The sequence below is a fragment of the Rhinolophus hipposideros genome (genome assembly GCF_964194185.1).
Source record: "Rhinolophus hipposideros genome assembly, chromosome: 17".
In the NCBI taxonomy this organism is placed as follows: domain Eukaryota; kingdom Metazoa; phylum Chordata; class Mammalia; order Chiroptera; family Rhinolophidae; genus Rhinolophus; species Rhinolophus hipposideros.
In genome coordinates this window covers 54,941,942-54,965,132 of record NC_138063.1, presented here as the reverse complement: position 1 = coordinate 54,965,132, position 23,191 = coordinate 54,941,942, and the positions used below count along the sequence as shown (strand labels likewise).

General features: G+C 40.9%; 1 protein-coding gene across 1 annotated transcript in view; it reads right to left on the bottom strand.

The window, feature by feature from the left end:
• The window catches only part of LDLRAD4 (low density lipoprotein receptor class A domain containing 4), a gene marked incomplete at its 5' end in the record, with an annotated part of 627,426 nt that overhangs the window by 564,871 nt on the left and 39,364 nt on the right, over nt 1-23,191 (bottom strand). The gene's annotated exons all lie outside the window — the stretch shown is intronic.

The window sequence follows — 23,191 nt, the reverse complement described above, 5'->3', positions numbered from 1 at the left end:
CAGCCCTGCTAAAGCGAATCCTGTTCCACAGGGTCAGCCCCTGAACAACAGCTTCTCCACTGTACTCACGACCAATCCTCACAACCAATCAACCTGAAGGTCCATCCCTCCCCCTGAAGTGCAACAGTAATAAAAGCTCAAATACAACAGGAAGGCACACACAAGCCACACAATGGACACATCTGGAACACCCAGCATAGGTGACCAGGGAGACCTGTACCACTAGGCCCCACAGGACACCTATTACATAAGACAACTCTACAAGATGAGGAGACATACTAGTTCTACCTAATACACAGAAACAAACACAGAAAGGCAGCCAAAATGAATAGACAATGAAACATGTCCCAAATGAAAGAACAGAACAAAGCTCCAGAAAAAGAACTAAACAAAATAGAGAAAAGCGATCTACCAGATGCAGTGTTCAAAACACTGGTTATAAAGATGCTCAAAAATCTCTCTGAAAACTTCAACAAAGAGATATGAAATATAGAAATCGAAATAGAAAACAAAAAAGAACCAGTTAGACATAAAGAAAATAATAACTGAAAAAAAGAATACATTAGAAGGAATCAGTAGTAGATTAGATAAACCAGAGGATCCAATTAGCAATTTGGAGAATAAGGTAGCAGAAAACATACAATCAGAATGGCAAAAAAAAAAAAAAAAAAAAAAAATCCAAAACCAATGAGGCTAGTTTAAGGGGTCTCTGGGACAACATCAAGCATAATATTTGCATCATAGGGTACCAGAAGGAGAAGAGAGAGAGTAAGAAAATGAAAACCTATTTGAAGAAATAATAATGGAAAACTTTCCTAACCTGGTGAAGGAAATCGGCATACAAGCCCAAGAAGCACAGAGAGTCCCAAACAAGATGAACCCAAAGAGGCCAAGACACGTCATAATTAAAATGCCAAAGTTTAAAGACACAGAGAGAATCTTAAAAGCAGCAATTGAAAAGCAATTACCTAAAAGGGAGCTTCCATAAGACTGGCAGCTGATTTCTCAACAGAAATTTTACAGGCCAGAACAGACTGGCACAAATATTCAAAGTCACAAAAAGCAAACCTACAACCAACATTAACCAGAAAAGCTATCATTTAGAATTGAAGGACAGATAAATAGCTTCCCAGACAAGAAAGAAAGAAAGAAAGAAAGGAGTTCATTACCACCAAACCAGTATTACAAGAAATGTTAAAGGGACTTCTGTGAGAAGAAAAAGAAGAAAAACAAGATGAAAAATATGAATAATAAAATAACAATAACTACATATGTATCGACAATTATTTTCAATGTAAATGAATTAAATGTTCCAATCAATAGACATAGCGTGGCTGAATCGATAAGAGAACCTTTACTTATGCTGCCTACAAGCACTTCACTTCAGATCAAAAGACACACAGAGACTGAAAGTAAAGTGATGGAAAAAGCTATTTCATGAAAATGGAAATGAAAAAAAAAAAGCTGGGGTAGCAATAGTTACACAAGACAAAATAGACTTTAAAACAAAGGCTATAACAAATAACAAGGACCCAGTAATCCCACTTCTGGGTATTTATCCAAAGAAACCCAAAACACTAATTTGAAAAGCCATATGCATCCATATGTTCACTGCAGCATTATTTACAATAGCCTAGATATGCAGGCAACCTGGGGGTCCATCAATGAAAAAATAGATAAAGAAGAGGTGACACATATACAATGGAACATTATTCAGCCATAAAAAAGAATGAAACCTTGCCATCTGCAACAACATGGATGAGCCTAGAGAGTACTGTGCTGAGTAGACTAAGTCAGACAGAGAAAGACAAATGTCATATGATTTCAATTACATGCAGAATCTAGAGAACAGCATAAACAAACAAACAAAACAGAAATAAGCACATAGATACAGAGAACATTTTGATACTTGCTGGACTAATGGAGGTTTGGGGATGGGTAAAAGATGGGATTAATAGACACAAATTGGTAGTTACAAAATAGTCATGAGAATATAAAGTAGAGCATGGGGGAATATAGTCAGTAGTATTGTAATAACTATGTATGGTGTGAGATGGGTACTGACTTTAATGGGGTGATCACTTCATAAGTTATATAAATGTCTAGTCACTGTGCTATATACCTGAAATCAGTATAATACTCTATGTCAACTGTAATTGAAAAATAAAAAAAAAAACAGTCATGGGCTATAAACTGCAGCAGAGGAAATATAGTCTATAACATTGTAATAATTATGTACGGTGTCTGATGGGTGCTAAATTCATTATGGTGATCACTTTGTAAGTTATGTAAATATCTGATCACTATGCTATACACCTGAAATGAATATAATATTGTATGTCAACTATATTGTATATCAACAATAATTGAAAAATAAAAGGACGTCATCAAAATGGCGGCGTGAGGTGAGCCTCTGTAAATCTCCCAGGGAATTTACAACTAATCGAACAACTATAACTCCACAAAGGACTCCCTGCACAGCAGACAGGCAAGAAGAGGCCCACTACTGAATTCACCTAAAGGTGGGCGAATCTCGTGAGCGGGGAAGGAGGGAAGGGAGAAGTGCAAAGACGGAGCCCGCGGGCGCAGGACACAGACCCAGCTCAGTGCTCTGAGCTCACTGCATCCCAGAACTACCGCAGCTGTGGGAAAGGGAAGAACTTGGACTGCTAGGGCTCCACTTATGGCCCACGAGGCTGAGGGGGCAGCATATAACACGGCTGAACTCAACGCTCATGGCAGAGACCTCGAAGAAAAGACTGAGAGAAGAAGGCTGAAAATGGTGGCTTAAGCCCTCACTGCCGAGCAGAGAATGGAAGCCTTAGGCATTGAGACTAGCCTCCCTCTCCCTACCATCCAGAGCTCGCCCCGCCCCCACCTGCCCGGTGCTAGAAACGGAACAGTAGCAGTGTCAGATCAAAGGAACAGAATATTGGCTATTCTGAGAATGGTGGACCGCAGACACAGATTCGCAGCCCAATTAGTTCCGGGAAAGGGCAGGGAGCAGTGGAAGCAGGACGGGCTGTGGTGGTGGTCACCGCCATTGCTCTGGGCCACCTCTCAAAACTCATCCCGCCCCTGGTTCCACCTACCTGGATGGATCCCTGCAGGCGTAAACAGAACTGCTGAAACATACAGTCTCTGAATCTGGTGCAGGAAGAGCTTTGGAACTTCAAAAGCTCTCCGCATACCCACACGGACACTGAGCCCTGTAACCCAGGCAAACTATTAACAGAGGAGAAGCCCGTCTCCGAGAAAATAGCCACATTGTGTGAGAAGCTGGAACAGTGCAGAGAAAACAGCACTACCGTGTGAGAGAAAGAAAAAGGCTTCAGTCGAAGAGAAAACATTCCACCAACAAGTACTGGAAAACAAGAGGAAGACCTCTTCCTATCAACATGCTGCAGAAGCCAACCTGCAGATGTGTAGGAAGAGAAATAATAAATCAGTAATTGCAATGAATAACCAAGGCAACAAGACAACTCAGAAAGAAAGTGAAAAGTCTCCAGAAAGGAACTTCAAGATATGGAAATATGCGACTTAAATGACAGAGAATTCAAGAATGCAGTTCTGAAAAAACTCAACGAGATGCAAGAAAACACAGAAAGGCAGTTTAATGAACCCAGAAACACAATCAAAGAAAAACATGAGCATTTTACGAAACAGATTGAAATTTGAAAACAGAACCAAATACAATTTCTGGAGATTAAGAACTCAATAGAAGAAATTAAGAATGAAATAGCCAGCTTAGGAAGTTGAGTTGACCAGATGGAGAAAAGAATCAGTGACATCGAAGATAGAAACCTGGAAATGACACGTATGGAAGAAGAAAGAGATCTGAGATTTAAAAGAAATGAAAGAAGTCTACAAGAACTTTCTGACTCTATCAGAAAGAGCAATATAAGAATAATGGGCATACCAGGAGGAGAGTAAAGAGAGAAGGCAACAGACAATATATTCAAACAAATTCTTGATGAGAACTTCCCAAACTTGTGGACAGAACTGGATCCTCGAATCCAAGAAGCAAATAGAACACCTAATTACCTCAATCCCAACAGGCCTTCTCCAAGGCACAGTGTATTGAACCTGTCTAAAATCAATGACAAAGAAAGAATCCTCAAAGCAGCCAGGGAAAAGAAGACGATAACCTACAAAGGAAAGCCCATTAGATTATCATCAGATTTTTCAGCAGAAACTCTACAAGCCAGGAGGGAGTGGAACCAAATATTCATACTATTAAAAGAGAGAAATTGGGAAACGCGGCTGGCGTCTGCGGTGGTGGAAACGCGGCCGCCACCCGCAGCTGCAGAGACTCCAGGAACCCCAGTGAGGAACAAAGAACACAAAAGTCAGGAGGGCCCAGCTTAAGAGGCACAAGATTCAACATATCCAGAGGCCACTCCAGACCAAACCAGTGTACTACTGTGTTTGACCTACAAGTCACACACCCAGGGGGCATTCTCTACAGGCACAAGACCCTATAGAAGCCAAACCACATTTAAGCGGTCAACCCTCAAGCAGCAGAGCACCCTGCGGTGGAAAGAGCCAAGTCTCAAGTCTCACAACCAGTCAGCCTAGGAGTTAACCCCACCTACTCATAAGGGAAAAGCAAATAAAGACCTTCTTTAACAGGACAATATACACAACACAAGAGTCACCTTTGGAGCACACACAGAGGAAAAGAATGAAGTAATGGAAGTGAAACATAAAGGACACATACTACATAAGATAACCCAGCAAGAACTAAGAACTCTAGGGTATCTACCTAATACATCAAAGCAAACACAGAGACTCAGCCAGAATGGGGAAACAAAGAAACATGTCCCAAATGAAAAAACAGAAGAAACCTCCAGAAATGGAACCAAATGAAACAGAGGTAACCAACCTATCAGAGACAGAGTTCAGAACACTAGTGATAAGAATGTTTAAGGAACTTAGAGACAACATAAAGAAGGATGTAGAAATCATAACGAACAAACTGTTAGAACTAAAAAACACAATTACCGAAATTAAGAACTCACTTGAAGGAATTACCAGCAGGTTAGATGAAACAGAGAATCGAATCAGCGACTTAGAAGACAAGTTAGCAGAGATCACCCAAACAGAAAAACAGAAAGAAAAAAAAATTAAAAAACAATGAAGATGGTTTAAAAGACCTCTGGGATAACATCAAGCGCAACAACATGCGCATCATAGGAATACCAGAAGGTGAAGAGAGGAAGCAAGGGATTGAGAACATATTTGAAGTAATAATGTCTGAAAACTTCCCTAACCTGGTGAAGGAAACCCAACATACAAGCCCAGGAAGTGCAAAGAGTTCCAACCACAATAAACCCAAACAGGTCCACACCAAAACACATTATAGTTAAAATGGCAAAGCTTAAAGACAAAGAGAGAATCCTAAAAGCAGCAAGAGAAAGACAGAGGGTTACATACAAGGGAACTCCCATAAGACTATCAAATGACTTTTCTACAGAAACATTGAAGGCCAGGAGGGAGGGGCAGGAGATACTCAAAGTGATGGATCACAGAGGCCTACAACCTAGATTGCTTTATCCAGCAAGACTATCATTTAAAGTAGATGGAGACATAAGGAGCTTCCCAGAAAAGAATAAGCTAAAGGAATTTATCACCACCAAGCCAGCATTGCAAGAAATACTAAAAGGACTTCTGTAAATAGAAGAAAGATGAAAACAATCTAACCACAAATTTAAAAATGGCAATAACTATGTACCTATAAATAATCACTTTAAATGTAAATGGATTAAATGCTCCAATAAAGAGACATAGGGTGGCTGAGTGGATAAGAAAGCAAGACCCTTGTACATGCTGTATACAGAGACTCACCTCAGATCAAAAGACACACACAGGCTGAAAGTGAAGGGCTGGAGTAAGATATTTCAGGCAAATGGAAATGAGAAAAAACTTGGAGTTGCAATACTTATGTCTGACAAAATAGACTTTAAAATGAAGAACATGTTAAAAGATAAAGATGGACACTATATAATAATAAAGGGATCGATCCGACAAGAGGACATAACCCTAGTAAACATCTATGCACCCAACATAGGAGCACCTCAATATATAAAACAGGTATTGACTGACATAAAGACAGAGATCAACAGTAACATTATCATAGTAGGGGATTTCAACACACCTCTGACAACAAGGGACAGGTCTTCCACACAGAAAATCAATATGGAAACAAAAGCCTTAAACAATACATTAGACCACTTGGATTTAATCGATATTTTCAGAGCATTTCACCCCAATGCTGCAAAATTCACATTTTTCTCAAGTGCACATGGAACATTTTCCAAGATAGACCATATGTTAGGCCACAAAACAAGTTTTGATAAATTTAAGAAAATTGAAATCATACCAATTGTCTTCTCTGACCACAGTGCTATGAAATTAGAAATGAACTACAGGAAAAACTGAAAGACACACCAATTCATGGAGGCTGAATAACTTATTACTAAAAAATGAATGGGTCAAGCAGAAGATCAAGGAAGAAATCAAAAGATATCTCGAGACAAACGAAAACAAAAACATGATGACCCAAAATCTATGGGATGCCGCGAAAGCACTCCTAAGGGGGAAATTCATAGCACTGCAGGCCTATCTAAAGAAACACGAAACATCACTAATCAACAGTTTATCTTCACACTTAAGGGATCTGGAAAAAGAACAGCAAAATAAGTCCAAAGGGAGCAAAAGGAAGGAGATAATAAAGATCAGAGCAGAAATAAATGAAATAGAAACCAGAAAAACAATACAAAAGATCAATGAATCCAAGAGTTGGTTCTGAGAGAAGATAAACAAAATTGACAAACCTTTAGTTGGACTCATAAAAAAAAAGAGAGAGAGGACCCAAATTAATAATATCAGAAATGAAAGAGGAGAAGTGACAACAGACACCGCAGAAATACAAAAAACTTTAAGAAATTACTATGAGCAACTATATGTCAACAAATTTGACAATCTGGAAGAAATTGACAATTTTCTAGAGGCGTACAACCTTCCAAGGCTAACTCCAAGGCTTCCAAGGCTAACTCCAAGCCTTCCAAGGCTAAGAAGAAACAGAAAACCTGAATAGACTGATTACCACCAAGGAAATTGAATCACTAATCAACAATCTCCCAACAAACAAAAGCCCTGGACCAGATGGCTTTATAGGTGAATTTTACAAAATGTTCAAAAAAGAATTATCTGAAGGTAAAGGGGATCAAATATATGGTGATGGAAGGAGAACTGATTCTGGGTGGTGAACATACAATGGGATTTATAGATGATGTAATACAGAATTGTACACCTGAAATCTATGTAATTTTACTAACAAATGTCACACCAATAAATTTAAAAAAGAAAAAAGAATTATCACCTATTGTCCTCAAGCTCTTCCAAAAAATCCAGAACGAGGGAAGACTCCCAAACACTTTTTACGAAGCCACTATCACCCTGATCCCAAAATCAGACAAAGACACCACACAAAAAGAAAACTACAGGCCGATATCTCTAACGAACATAGATGCAAAAATCCTCAACAAAATATTAGCGAACAGAATTCAGCAATACAATAAAAAGATCATACACCACGATCAAGTGGGATTCATCCCTGGTATGCAAGGGTGGTTCAACATCCGCAAATCAATTAATGTGATACACCACATTAACAAAATGAAAAGTAAAAATCACATGATCATATCAATAGATGCAGAAAAAGCATTTGATAAAAATCCAGCAGCTATTTATGATAAAACCCTTAAGAAAGTGGAAATAGAGGGATCATATCTCAATATAATAAAGGCCATATATGATAAATCCACAGCTAACATCATACTCAATGGGGAAAAACTAAAACCATTCCCCCTAAGATCAGGAACAAGGCAAGGTTGCCCACTATCTCCACTTCTACTCAACATAGTGCTGGAAGTTCTAGCCACAGCAATCAGACAAGAAAAAGAAATAAAAGGCATCCAAATTGGTAAGGAGGAAGTAAAATTATCACTATATGCAGATGATAGGATACTATATACATAGAACCCTAAAGACTCCACCAAGAAACTACTAGAGCTGATAGATGAATTTAGTAAAGTAGCAGGATACAAAATGAATATTCAGAAATCAGTTGCATTTGTATATACCAATAATAAAACATCAGAAGGAGAAATTAAAAAAACAATCCCATTTACAATTGCTCCAAAGACTATAAAATACCTGGGAATAAATTTAACCAAAGAAGTAAAAAATTTTGGAAAGAAATTGAACAAGACACAAAGAAATGGAAAGACATTCCATGCTCATGGATTGGAAGAATCAACATAGCTAAAATGGCCATATTACCCAAAGCAATATACAGATTTAATGCAATCTCCATCAAAATCCCAATGGCATTTTTTTAGAGAAATAGAACAAAAAATCATCAGATTTGTTTGGAACCACAAAAGACCCGGAATAGCCAAAGCAATCTTAAGAAAAAAGAGCAATACTGGAGGTATCACACTCCCTGACTTTAGCTTGTACTACAGGGCTACAATAATCAAAACAGCATGGTATTGGCAGAAAAACAAACACATAGACCAATGGTATAGAATTGAGAACCCACAAATAAAACCACATAAATATGGACAGACAATTTTTGACAAAGAAGCTAAAAACATACAATGGAGGAAAGACAGCCTCTTCAATAAATGGTGCTGGGGAATTGGAGAGCCACGTGCAAAAGAATGAAACTGGACTGCTATCTGTCACCATGTACCAAAATTAATTCAAAATGGATCAAAGACTTAAGCATAAGACCTGACACAATAAACTGCATAGAATAAAACATAGGTACTAAATTTATGGACCTTGGGTTCAAAGAGCATTTTATGAATTTGACTCCAAAGGCAATGGAAGTAAAAGTAAAATAAACGAATGGGATTCTATGAAACTGAAAAGCTTCTGCACAGCAAAAGAATCTGTTGACAAAATAAAGAGGCAACCAACTGAATGGGAGAAGATTTTTGCAAACAGTGCCTCCGATAAGGGGCTAATATCCAAAATATACAAGGAACTCATGAAACTCAGCCATAAAAAAAAAAAAAAACAACCCAATTAAAAAATGGACAGAGGACCTGAGAGACATTTCTCCAAAAAAGACATACAAATGGCAAATAGACATATGAAAAAATGCTCAACATCGGTAATCCTCAGAGAAATGCAAATGAAAACCACAATGAGATATCACCTCACCCCAGTCAGAATGGCTATTATCAACAAGACAAATAGCAACAAGTGTTGCAGAGGCTGTGGAGAAAAAGGAACTCTCATACACTGTTGGTGGGAATGCAGACTGGTGCAGCCGCTATGGAAGGCAGTGTGGAGGTTCCTCAAAAAATTAAGAATAGAATTACCATATGACCCAGCAATCGCTCTCCTGGATATCTACCCAAAAAATCTGAAAGCATTTATACATAAAGACACATGTACTCCAATGTTCACTGCAGCTTTGTTTACGGTGGCCAAGACATGGAAACAACCAAAATGTCCTTCGATAGATGAATGGATAAAGAAGTTGTGGTATATATACACCATAGAATACTATTCGGCGGTAAGAAAAGATGATATCGGAACATTTGTGACAACATGGATGGATCTTGAGAGTATAATGCTAAGCGAAATAAGTCAGACAGAAAAAGCAGAGAACCATATGATCTCACTGGCATGTGGTATATAAACCAAAAACAAGAAAAGAACAAGACAAACAAATGAGAAACAAGAACTCATAGACACAGACAATAGTTTAGTGGTTACCAGAGGGTAAGGGAGGTGGGGGGTGGGAGATGAGGGTAAGGGGGATCAAATACATGGTGATGGAAGGAGAACTGACTCTGGGTGGTGAACACACAATGGGATTTATAGATGATGTAATACAGAATTGTACACCTGAAATCTATGTAATTTCACTAACAACTGTCACTCCAATAAATTTAATAATATAAATAAATAAATAAATAAATAAATAAATAAATAAATAAATAAATAAAAATAAATTGTCATACTGAAAAAAAAAAAGAACTCTATGAGGTGAATAATACTATTAGCAATGTCTTCCTTTTACAGATGAGGAAAATGAGGCACAGGAAGATCAAGTGAATCATCCAAGATCATACAGCTAAGAATGAGCAGAGCTGGGATTTGGACCACCACAAGTCACTATCTCTCTCCTGGCTAGCTCCTGCCTTCATGAGCCTAAGTCTCTCCATCTGGTGCTCTTGCTGCCCCTGCCAGGCTACTGTGAGATCTGCTAGAATGCGACAGGAAGGCTGGCACATGGGGTTCACAAGCACACACCCTGGGCACAGCTCCAAGTTCAGTCTCTGTATACAAAACTATATGTGTTCCTGCCATCCCCACAACGTCACCCCCATTTCCTCACATCCTCTTTGGTCTCTCAGGCCCAGTTACACATGCAGTCGTGCCTCCCTCCACGGTCTCCACCATCCTCGCCTTCCTAATGCACACAAAGCACAAGTTCTGCACACAGGCCTGGAATGACCCTGTGGTTCTCAGGCAGTCTTCAGTAAGGTGGGGTCTTTACAAATCCTCGTCCCTGAAATTCAAAGTAGGATAAAAACATTGCACTTTCTAACAACATTGTCTAAGTTTCTACCCACAGGGTTAATTTACAGGTGGGCTTCTCACTAGCTTTGTGGATCTAACCAGTGTTGCCTTTAGCATACAGCTGCCGAAATAAATTCCACCCCCAAAAGTTCTGAAGGACTGAGTTTGAAGTATAAAACCAACAACAAGGATTCTTAGCCCACAAATTGAACTGAACGGGGATTTTTACAAACATTTGCTGATATATACCCTGTCCCACGCAGGGCATTTTCTCAAAATTATCTTTCTACAAATGAAGAGCCTCAGAAAGCCAGAAAGCCCTAACAACCGTTCACTAGGAAGCAGGAATCCAAGTCCTTGGCTGAGAAACCACATTCTTTCTTGATAAACAATACAAATAAAATCTGTCATCTAGCAAGCAGAACAGCAAGAACCCACTGGTCTGTTTTTCCACCAGTAAATGGAACGTTGGGGCAGAGTTTTGCTGTTCACTGGAGACAGGACTGTGCCCCAGCATCTCAGCCTCACTAATGCTCTTGTCACCGCGTCAAGCCTGACACACTAAGACACAGTACATCATAGCTAGGCTCTGGAAAGCACTCCTACCATCATTTGGTGAGCACAACCTAGTCAAGAAGAGGAACGCAGAGAGGTTATCAATGTGCCAGAGAAAGAACAGTGAAATGCAAGCTGGCCTCCAACCTGGAAAGAGGAGGGTCAGGTGGGACATCAGAGGTAACTTCAAATATCTGCAGGCCCAATGTGGAAGAATCAGAGGCCAGGGAAGGTCACAGGGAGGCACATTTCAACCCAGTCTGGGGCAGAGGTGGGGTGGAGGGCGTTCCAGCTGCTGCACTGTCCTCAAAATGAGCCGCATTCAGTGGTGATGAGCAACAGGCCTTAAAAAGGTTCAAACCAAGGCTGGATGGCGCCTTTTAGACAAGTAACAGAGGGAATTCCAAGGTCAGATGGGTACAAGTGACCATTCCTGTCTATGAGACAGAAGGTCAAAAATGATAAGGAATGTTCTAAAAATAAAGACATCTGCAAGGGGGAAGGAAACAGTGAGAGAAAGAATAGTAACAACAAATAACAATATGGAGAAAAACATAATTGGCTGAGTCACAGAAATGCTATATTTAACAATCTCACCATGTCCCACTCATTGCCAGATGCGCCCATTCACTCCAAACATGATCAGATTTGGCCAAGTTCATGTAAAACCAATACTATTGTGGGAACAGAGAGCAGTTTCCAGGCTCTTGACCTCATGTGGAAAGGTGCTGGATCGGATAGTAGACGGCCATCATCTGTGGCTAGTTGGCCATCAGCTGTAACCACTAGACATTAGCGACTAATATAACTGCCATGGCTAAGCTAGCAAGCATAGATTGCAGCTAGCAAGGGGTTGGTTGGTTGGCAGAAAAGCAAAGGGTGGATTGTGCATCGTGTGGAGCCTGCTTCCTGTATCTCCAACCCAGCCGCCAGCAAGATATAGTGGTATGAACCCCCTATCCATGGCTCCATTGGTGTTCCTTTTTGGCCTCACCATATCCTGCGTTCTTATGCGGCGAGCAGGATCAGAGACCCTGCATGACAACTACTCAGCTATTTGTTAAAACAGATTAGAAAAAGATTTGCAAAATCCTCTAATACATTTAAGTCGGTTATTACAGTACATGAAGGACAATCTTCTCCAGTCAGTTTCCTAAGGCAGAGTTCTCAACAAGGCTGCAAAAAGCTAGAGAAGGTCCTGTTTTCACAGATATCAAGGAGCAGTGCTAAGAGAGAAATGTTTGGTGCTGTAGTCAGAAAGAAGCTCAAGGCAGCAAAGGGTGCATTTTCAAAGTTCTGACACTTGTGCTGGCACATGAGCCACTCAAAGACATTGAATATCAGTAGGTCAAAGCAACGACCTTCAGTAAACAGCAGTACATGCTCTTAGAAATTATTTGAAAGTTAATTATAGCCTTTTCTCTTTAAAGGGGAAGGTAGGATGAATGCCCCTTGAGTTTTGTAAGATAGATAGAGATGGATGGATGGATGGATGGATGGATGGATGGATGGATGGATGGATGGATAATCATAGATAGTCATACAGATGGATGGATACAAACATAGATAGATGATAGATAAGTAGGTAGGTAGGTAGGTAGATTAGAAGACATGATAGATAGATAGATGATAGATGATACATACATACATACATACATACATACAAACAAAATCCAAAAACAAGCTAAAGAAACAACTAGAAGAAAATGAATCAAAACCATCTAGCAATGTATGATATATATAATAGAAATTCTAAGTAAGGCTTTTGGCTTCTTTTATTTGTACCTCTCTAAGTGCTACTATTGTAGGATGTTTTAGTATTAAGACTCACTTATCCAAAAGTCAATTAGAAATCAGGAGGTAGCCACATACTATGCAAATTCGCTTCAGTCTGGAGGTGTTGTGAAAACCGCTCCAGGAAAACAGCAGCCTCTAAAAATAGAGTTCGTTTCAGGAACACACTGTCATCCTGAATTGAGCATAAAATAATAAACGATAATCTGCCCTGAGAACTCACTGGTCTGCCATCATACTGGGCCCAGAAGTTGTACATGGCAGCAGCACCTGTCCATCATTCTGGATTAGACTGAGTCCCATTTAGACAGTATTTTCTGGGAAGACTTTGTTTTATAGATGTTAAAAGGCCAGTTGCTTTGGTCTAATCCTTTATCTGCCCCATTTGAACATTATCAGTAATCTAGCTAAGGATATTTGGACATTTACTTAAATTTTGCTTTCATGACTTCACAATTCAAGCTAAGGAAATAGGAAATCTGTATCATGAGAAACCAAACTAGTAATAAGCTAGAAAGAAATATTACTGGCCTAAAGACAGAATTAATGAACAACAAATTTATTAATTGCAAATTTCTGTAAGGTGTAATCAGATCACAAAAGCTTTTAAGGGACCTGGTAAAAGAAAGGAAGGGTACTTGTGAAAAAGAGTTTAAACTTCAGTACACAGGTGATCTAGTGACATTCCCTGAACTTCCCTCTACTCATTTTTAAACATTTGTTTAAAAAAACTTGAATTGTGAAGTCATGAAAGCAAAATTTAAGTAAATATGCAAATTTATTGACCATAAAATCTTCAAGAAAGTGTATCACATTTCCAGTGTTTTCACCATTGACCCAATGGGTATTTTAATTATCAGATTTTATTTTAATGCTAACAAAACAGGATTTAATAGAATTCACTCATTAAGACAAATCAGGAGCTTAAAAAAAGAAAACCCCTCCCATCCATTTAGAGACTTGCTTCTTCATTGTCAAGCAAACTGTTCCAGAAGCACAGAAGAAAAGTAGGGCTACCTATGATGAAGGAGTCTACCCATCTAGACCTCAGCAGTTTGTGACTATCTGTCCTGGTTGGAAAAAATTGATTTGGACAATGGAATTTCTTTTCTCAATATTAAGTAATCAAATGAAAAAGGAATAGAAACAGACATTGGAGATCTGACATCTTTTCAACCACTATCTGGCCAAGATATATGTTCTCATCTTTACCCACTCTTATCCATCTATCAAAACTGTCACAAACTTTAAATCAGGGTTTCTTAACCTCAGCACTACTGAAATCTGGGGCTGGATAATTCTCTGATGAAGGGGCTGTCCTGTGCATTGTAGGACACACTAGATACCAGTAGTCTCTACACACTAGATACCAGTAGTCCCTCTTGCCTCCCAGTTATGACCAAAAATGTCTCCAGACATTGTCAAATGTCCCCTGGGAGACGAAATCGCCTCCAGTTGAGAACCACTGCTATAAAGCATCGAGACCCATAAAAAAAAAATACCCCATATGATCATTTGGTTTCTCACAATTCACAAGGCCACAGGTTGCACTCTGAAAGCCATTGCAGATGTCAGCCTTGAGCACAAAGTGGGTGGGGTGGGACAGACGGGTCAGGGCACGACAGTGGGAAAACAACTGCATGCCATGTTCTTATCAATGATGAGCTAATAGCACCACCCCTGAGTATGACAAACATCATGAAAGAACAAAAGGACATGCATTGAATTCCTCTCTATCCTAGCCATCAAAAGAATGGCTACATCTCAAACATATGCCTTAATATTGGGCTTCTGGTGATCATTAAAAGGGAAAAGATTTTCAAAACAGAACTTTTTCCACAGAAACCAGGCCATTTTCACCTTTTACAATTCAATTCATCAACTTAAAAATCAGACCCACAGCACACATGCTTGGGCCCTCCTTCAGCTGGGACCATGAGGCCATGCATATTATCCCAGACCCTGCCATCTCTCCTTGATTGAACAGCAGCACATTTTTAACTAGAAATGATTTGTGACAGCTCATAAACAGCCCTGAATACAAACTATTGTCAAAGGAGGTATTAACAAATTTGCACTTCTCGAGTTCCCACACAAGCAATTTTCTCATCATTCTGACAAGAGAAATATTTAAGGAAAATGCAACAGTTCTGAGATCTATGGACAATGTTTTCCAAATAAGTGCTCCAACATACATCAAACAGCTATTTCTTGTCAGCAATATGAATTTCCTTTCAGCCCAGCAGGTGCACCTGCAAAACTGGGTGCCCAGACACCTGGGCTTTCCCCCTCCATTCACTCAGCCCCCACTTCTGACCCTCTCTTTAGAAGAGAGCGGGCTCTCTATTGCATGCCAGCGCCCACGCCAGCTTACCAGGGATCTCATTTTCAAAGGGCTCTCTAAGAAAGCACCTACGGGGTCCCAGACTGCTGGAGATGCTGTTGGCGGTGATCTGTAACTTGACCCTGTTCACAGCAGCTCGGAAGACCTACTGGTTTTCGTTCTATTTAAACCCAGCGGCCCTGATGAAATGCTGACCCTGAAGCAAGGTTTCAGAAACACTTAAAATTGTTCTCACTCAGTACTTCTCAAACTTTAAGGTGTATGAACCCCTTCAGGACCTTGTTAAAAGGCAGGTTCTAATTTGTGGGTCAGGGTGAGGCTGAGAATCTGCATTTCTAACCAGCATCACACAAGGGTAACCCTGATGACAGAGTCAGGAAAGGGACCCTAATTTAAAAGAGGAGCCATTTCTATTCCCAACATAGAGGATCCACCTCAAATATGTAAGGATGTTTTTAGAGGAAGGAAACAGATTTAGGTTCACCCAAACTTCCTGCCACCTAATTCAGGGCAGTTCATGGATCTGAGTCCTGTCAACATATATAATCACTGTTCTACTTTTCGATAGAGTGATAAATAGAGCATTAAAATCTTGTGCGTACACAGAACACTTTCCTCTGCAGAATCAAAGTACTTTAAATTGAATCTTTCTTGCAAAGAAACTCCATTTGATTTCCAGACGATTAACACTCATAATGTCCTAAATAAGTGGTAAACTGTTTCCTAAAAGGTTAGAGAGCACAAGGCAGAAATAAGATGTCAACAAACAGTAGTAAATCAGCTAAAATATTACTACTGCTATTATTACTACTACTAACAATAGTCTCCTCACAATAAAATTAATGGTCAAAACTTTCCCAATCTTCCCCATCCTGATAAAATACAACTGCAGTTGCTCAGACAAAATCTCAAATGCACTCTTGTCTTTCTCAGTCCTCAGCAAACCCTCAGCACCAACTTCCAGGTCTTAATTCATTCCCTCCACCCTGGATTCATTCCCTGGACCACCCTGGCCTGCGAGCCATCACCTCTAGGGACTCAATACTTCAACTGCCTCTTCTGCCGCCACCCCACTTCACTCCACTCACTAAATCGAAGTCAAGACATTGCTCTGCTTCAAGCCTGGACTCGCCACTTTCACCAGAGCCCTATAGGGCCGTACAGGACCATGCACATACACACCTGGCCTATCCTTCTCTCTTTCCCTTGCTCCTCTCCAGCCACATGACTTTGAACAGTCCAGGAAAGCTCTTGCCTCAATGCCTTTGCACAGAGTTCCCTCCTAGAAATCTTCCCAAATCACCACATGGGTCACTCCCTTGGCTCCCTGCTCAAATGTCACCTGACGGATAAGATCTTCCCTGTTCTCTACACATGTGACTGGATGTTTTGTTAACAGTAGAGCTTTCAAAATTATAAGAACTGGGGGTTTTTGCTTTGAAATTTTTTTTTCATACTTGTTACCTGTGGTCATTTTTGTTTGGTGAGGTTCACTCTAGTTCAGAGTAAGAACACATCTAGTGCTAGAACAGTCATGAATGGAAGATAATATTGGATGTATCTATAAGAGCAAACGCTACAGCTGGAGTTTTAAGCCCACCTATGCCCCAAATCAGCTGAGTGGCCTCAAAGCAGCCCTTGCCCTGTCTGTGCCAGGCAAGACCTTCCTTGTATATGCAAAGGAAGACCCTTCACACTCCCTGCCCAGTCTCCACACCGCAGTCAGGTGAAAACAAGAGCTTGTCATCCCCCTGCTTCAAACACTCCAATGGCTTTCCAAAGCCTTCCAGATGCCATAGGGTCTCAGAAAAGAAATCCTCAATCAGCCTGTGGGATCCCTGCCACCTACCCGCCCTCCACACTCTCTCCCAGGCTGTTCCCTGCCTCTACTATGAGCACGTGTCTCCAGTCAGCTCTCCCTCTACCACCTACCAGAGAAGCAGGGAACCGCTCTCACCATTATGCTTGCTTTGCAGGCTCTTCCCAGGGGCAAGTCTCCATTTATGCACAGGACTATTTGATCACTACATTCTCCCCACTTTACAGTCAGTTCCCAAGGCCAGCTGGGCTGGGCTGAGCACACTGAGCTGGTGAGTGAGCAGGGGAGCGAGGTCATCAGAAACTCACCCACAGTATCATGGGTAGTGACACCTGAGTGTAAAGGGACAAGTACAGCCACAGTGCCCGATCAAAGGTGCTTGTGTTCAATTTCCACAGAAAAGTAATAAAAATATGATCGATTCTGATCATTAGGCCTTTAAGAGAATATCAAGAGTATTCTGAATCCCAGGGTTTTCTATTTTAATTGACTACATTCTTTCTCTGTCTCTGTCCCTCTCCCTTTCGTAGTTGCAGAATTCACAAGGTAATACACACCATACTTCCCATTACAAATTAACCACCATTAGCACCATGTGTCATAATCAGTCCCAAAAGGAACCTTGCCTGCTCACAGTAAATCAGTCAGAAGAAAGACTTATTAACCATCCTAATGCTAGTTTACCCTGAAAGCTTAGGAATTCCTTCAATGAGAGAGGGAGGGGAGAAAAAAAGGATTTTCAAAATATTACTCTTCCTAAATTCATATTACATCTCTATAAAGAAATGGAGTCAATGACACATTCAGTAAACAGTCTAAGTATACTCAAGCTAAGAAGGGCCAAAGCACACGAAAATGTGTCTCGCTTCCCTCACAATGATTGTGTCTGGTCAATTGGAGGTTCTGGCTCCTGCTGCCTGTTCCCCTAGGACTGCAGTTCTCCTATGTCCTCGGCAGCTGCAATGCCTAACACTTCTTCATCTCACTCCTTTTTCCTCCTGTGGCACCTCATGGCACTGACAGTGCATGAAGACTGAAGACGGCCACCACCTGGGGCTCTTCTGAGACTAGGCCCAGCAATCTGACCCCTCATCCAGAGACCAGGCTGGCCAAAGAGACTAGCGATCACTCAGACTTGGAATCAGAGGCTCGGGAGGTGGTGTGCCAGGAGTGAGCAGGCCTGGACCCTGGACCCTCTGGCTGCCCTGCTACTCGAGCATGCATTTGTCTCATGCCATCTGTTCCCTGAGGCCTCGCGGAGCAGGCAGTGGTTTGGAAAACTAGCAAAACACCAAGATACAAAATAAACAGAAGAAAAGCCTAACAAGACTACACGCTTACTATACTAGGAATAAGGATCCCCTTTCTTCAGAAGCCCAGATTCAGACATCCTTGTGCAGACACAGCTGTGCATGTGGAGGAAGACAGCACAGGAGTTTGTTTCTAAACATTTCACATAAGCCTTACTTGTAATATCAGCCAATGGCATCTAAGTTTCTCACATCAGCTTCTCTGCATTTATCAACGGTCTTCACACCTTATATAATTCAGATATTTTCCACGTGCATAGTCATGTCTGAGATTTCACCCTGTTAAGTGTGGACTGACTGATTCACAAGAGGATACCATGTGACACAACTGAGTTACAGCGTCACATTTTTATGTGACAGGTACACACACACAAAAATGCATCAACATCTACCCATAATTAACTCCTAAGATAGCTAACTACAGAGGGCAGACCTTGTTGCCCACATCTACAGCAGTCCCAGTACCTAATGCTGCACTGGGGACCCACCATGTTCCAGTGGAACGACTGCAGTGCTAACCCCGTCATCTGTCTTGGGTTTCGATTCATAATTGTAATAATATTGTAATAATAATATTATCATTGACTACTGGAAATAAATCATGTGTGTGTCAAAGTCAACCTGGGGTCAGTCCCCTGGTTAGACATAGGGTTGTGGCCCTCCCCTGGGTCCCTAGCACCTGGCAGCATCTGGCAGAGTGCACAGTAAATAAATGTCAAAGGAATTAATACAACTTTGCGTTTGAATTTCAGCAATAACATCAATTTTTCATTAAAAACTTCATTTACAACAAAAAGAGTTATTCTAATATGAAGACACATTCCAACACATACTGTTTCTCACTGGAAGATCCAAGTCCCCTTCAAACAATCATATTTCTATGGAAACACAAAAATAACATTCTTTTCAATCTGCCTCATTTAGTCACCAGGGTTGAGTTTTCATACAAGCTACTAACTTGTTTTGAAGATCAGTAAGAAAGGTATCTTAGCCTCTTCCAGTAGCTGGCCACATGGTCAGGAATTCCACATTCCGTTTAAACAATTGTTCTTCAAGACACCATCTCTTTAAAATGTAAATAACCCCAAGGGGTCAACAGTGAAAATATCAATAGCTATTAACACCTTGGTGTGAAGTAGCTTAGCAGTTAAACCCATAAACCTATTTATTAGTAGGCTGGTAGTTGATTCATTGGAGGAAAAGCTAAAGGAAAAGCTACTCTTCTATAAAAAGGAAAAGACAAGTTTGCCAGGAGAAAAGGAGTACATTTGGAGCAAGGGGAGAACTTGGCATTCAGGCTGACATAAGGCTCCTGGACATGCAGGGAAGGTGAATGCAGAAGTAAGGCAGTCGTTCTATTAGACTCTGCACTTTAGTCTGGCTCTTACTATCACCTGTCTCAAGAAAAGTGAAGTTATGTGGAGTTCAAGAGATATTTCTGACCCATAGGGTCACAATCAATAACAACTAGAAGTGATGAATAAAGGCTCTAGAGTGAGTGTGTTAGCCAACAATCCTATTGCATATTCCAGGCATTTGGAGCACTTTTCTTTGAAACTGGGGCAAAAAACAGAAGACCAATCTCATTTAAAGGTGCTTTCAGTAGTAACAGCAGCGCATTAGGAAGGGACCACATGATGATGCACAACAAGCATGCAATCAGGTACAAACTCTGCAGTCCTCAGATGCATACATGTGAGGGGTACTGCTAAGGCTCATGGTCACTCATTAAGGCCAACTTATTCAATAGGAAACGAGAACTGGTGAGTACAAAAGATGTTCATCATGGTTAAGAATGGGATTCACTATACTGTTCTCCAGTTTTAAAGAGTTTGAAACTTTACTATAATCAAAAGTTCAAAATAAAATTGTTTAAAGAATGAAAAAGAGCAGAGGCTATATGCAACGTGACATACTGGATTGGATCTGGGAACAGAAAAAGGACGTTATAGATAAACTGGTGAAATCAAAATCACGTCTGTGGTTTTAGTTAGAGGTTTGTACCAATGCAAATTGGATATATGATCGAATTATCATAGTGTTAATGTGATAAGTACACGGAGGTTGGGTAAGATGTTAATACAGGCATGTCCTGGAGATACTGCAGGGTCAGTTCCAGAGTACTGCAATAAAGTATCACAATAAAGCAAGTCCTGATCTTTTTGCTGGTGAAGGGCCTTGCCTCCAATCTGTAAAACTCGCGCAACATCTATGAAGTGCAATAAAGCGAAGCACAATAAAACAAGGTATTCCTCTATTAGGGGAAGTTAGGTGAAGGGCTAATGGGAACTCTCTGCACTATCTTTGCAACTCTTCTATAAATCTACAATTCTTTCAAAATGATTGAGGGAAAAAAATTTTTTTCAAGCAGTGGCTTAGTGGTAGAAAGGGGAGGGATATGGACTTTTAAATCCTGCAGCCTGAAAATATAACCTGTAATACCTACTATCTCCTGGCTCCTGAAAAGCTAGTTTAGCCAGGTTGGAATTTAAAAGACTGTCAGTGAGAATGGATGTGTTTCTAATTATGACAGTTGGAGTCCTTGAGTTTACCCCAGATCTTTTTTGTCCTTATCATGCCATCACCGTATCTGTGTGCAATGAATACACATATGCTGTTAGGAAAACTTTTATGTGCTTATAGATAAAGAAGCATCACAGACTAACTTAGTTTTTAAAATCTTGAGTTACTGATCACTTGTGATCCACCTGTAACTGTTTAAACCCTGAGATTACTAAGTACACATTTCTAAGTGTGACTAATGGAATGTTAGTAGTGCACACCACCAGTTCCTCCAAAACTAGCTAAATGTCGTAATAAGAGAAGACAGCCTCTGACACAGCTCACTCCACACTTCATCTTTGGAGGCAAATTTTCCAAGACACTGACAAAATGGGGAATTCTATCATTGTTGATCATGTTTCTTTACAGAACGCTGCTGTGGGGACAAAGTCCCAGACAGCACTTTCCAGGCTCTCGGCTTCACGTGGAAAGGTGCTGGCTCAGGTAGTAGATGGCCATTACCTGTGACTGGTTGGCCATCAGCTGTAACCAGTTAGCCAAACAGCCACTGATATAATTGCCATGACTGCGTTGGTTGGTTGGTTGGTTGGTTGGTTGGTTGGCAGGCAGAGAAGCAGGCAGTGGATTGCGGATCGTGTGGATCCTACTTTGTGTGTCTCACCCAGCCGCCAGCAAGACTAGAGGGCAGGAAGACCCCTTGTTGGGGTACTGGCGGATGTTTGCTTTTGTATCTCCAACCCAGCCACCAGTGAGAATATAGTGATATGACTCCCCTATCTATGGCTCCGTGGGTGTTCTTTTTTGGCTTCACCATATCCTGCGTTCTTATGTGGGGAGCAGGAGCTGAGACCCAGCATGACACCTGCCCACTCTAATACCCATTCCAGCCAATAAGCAGTGGACCAGTTACCCAGTAATGGCTGTAACATCTGCATTTTATATTATGGCCGGGGCCAACTAAAGGGAAATCATTGTACATAACCTCAGTGTGTGAACGTCCATCAGTAATAAATCACTCTCCCTTTCCTCATCGCCAATGAAGCACTTTACAGAAACCTGACCATAGATTTCTGTCAGTGATTTAGACAGTGGCATGGGAGAACTCCACACATGTCCCAAACTCAGAGCTGCAGAAATACAGAGAATGCACATCACCAGGTGCCAGGCAGCTGAGGTCCTCAGGGCCATGACCTATGGGCACAGTCTGATCTCAATACGGGCAAAAACAGATAGAGTTCGAGGGCAATGATGGCCACAAACCACTTGGACCTCCGGTAGGCTGCCAGCACAGCATCCGATACCATTAGGTCTTTAGTGAATGCTTTATGGTTATTTTAGACAATATGGGTTATCTGAATTTATCATTGTTCATGCACTTTAATGAGCCTCTAAAAATACAGGGACCCAACCTTCATGCCAATCTTTGTTCACACATTGAATCCATTTTTAACAATGCATTTTTAATTTGCTCTTGAGCATCTACTTATACATCTGTCAGTGCCTGCCTTGTAATTCCAGGCAGAGACCCACTCCGCAGAAGAAAAGTAACGACAGCGACAGTGTTCTGAGCCTTGAGCCCGACTAAATACTGGACACACGCTCAGCACTCTGCACGTCCTGTGCCTTAGTCCTCCCACTGGGCCACAGACAAGAAGAGGTGGAAGCCAGGAGGAAGAGAGGTAAACAACAGGCTCACACTTACAGCTGAGCAGAGCTGTAAGGGTCTTTGCTCCCTCACCCCTAACAGGAGGCCAGGAGCTGCCATCTGTACACATGATCTGAGAAACATCACTTCTCTTCACCCTTCTGTAACAGAAACCATCATGCTGTCTGTTCGCATCCTGTTTAGAGAAACTTTGCTGTCCACAGTCCTTAGAGCTGTGTTGGCCATTGCAAGACATAGAGCCAGGGTCCAAAATATGGGCTTAAGAGACAGAGCCAACTCCTTCCTGCCCTGTGACTTGGGCACATCACTCAACCTCTCTTGAGTCTTAGTTTTGCACATTTGGAAACAACAGATGACAATAAAATCTGTATAGTAAGCACTTGGCAAAGACTTATATGCATATTATTAAGGAGTAACAGTATCTTCTACTAGAAAAACTAGCAAAAACTTCAGGCAGCCCCCAGAATTGACATCACTTACTCCAATGCATAAATAAAAAACTCTCCCCTCACTTGCCTGTCTCACCTTGAATCTGCACTGTTATGGCTGGGACTGAATAACAACTCATTATT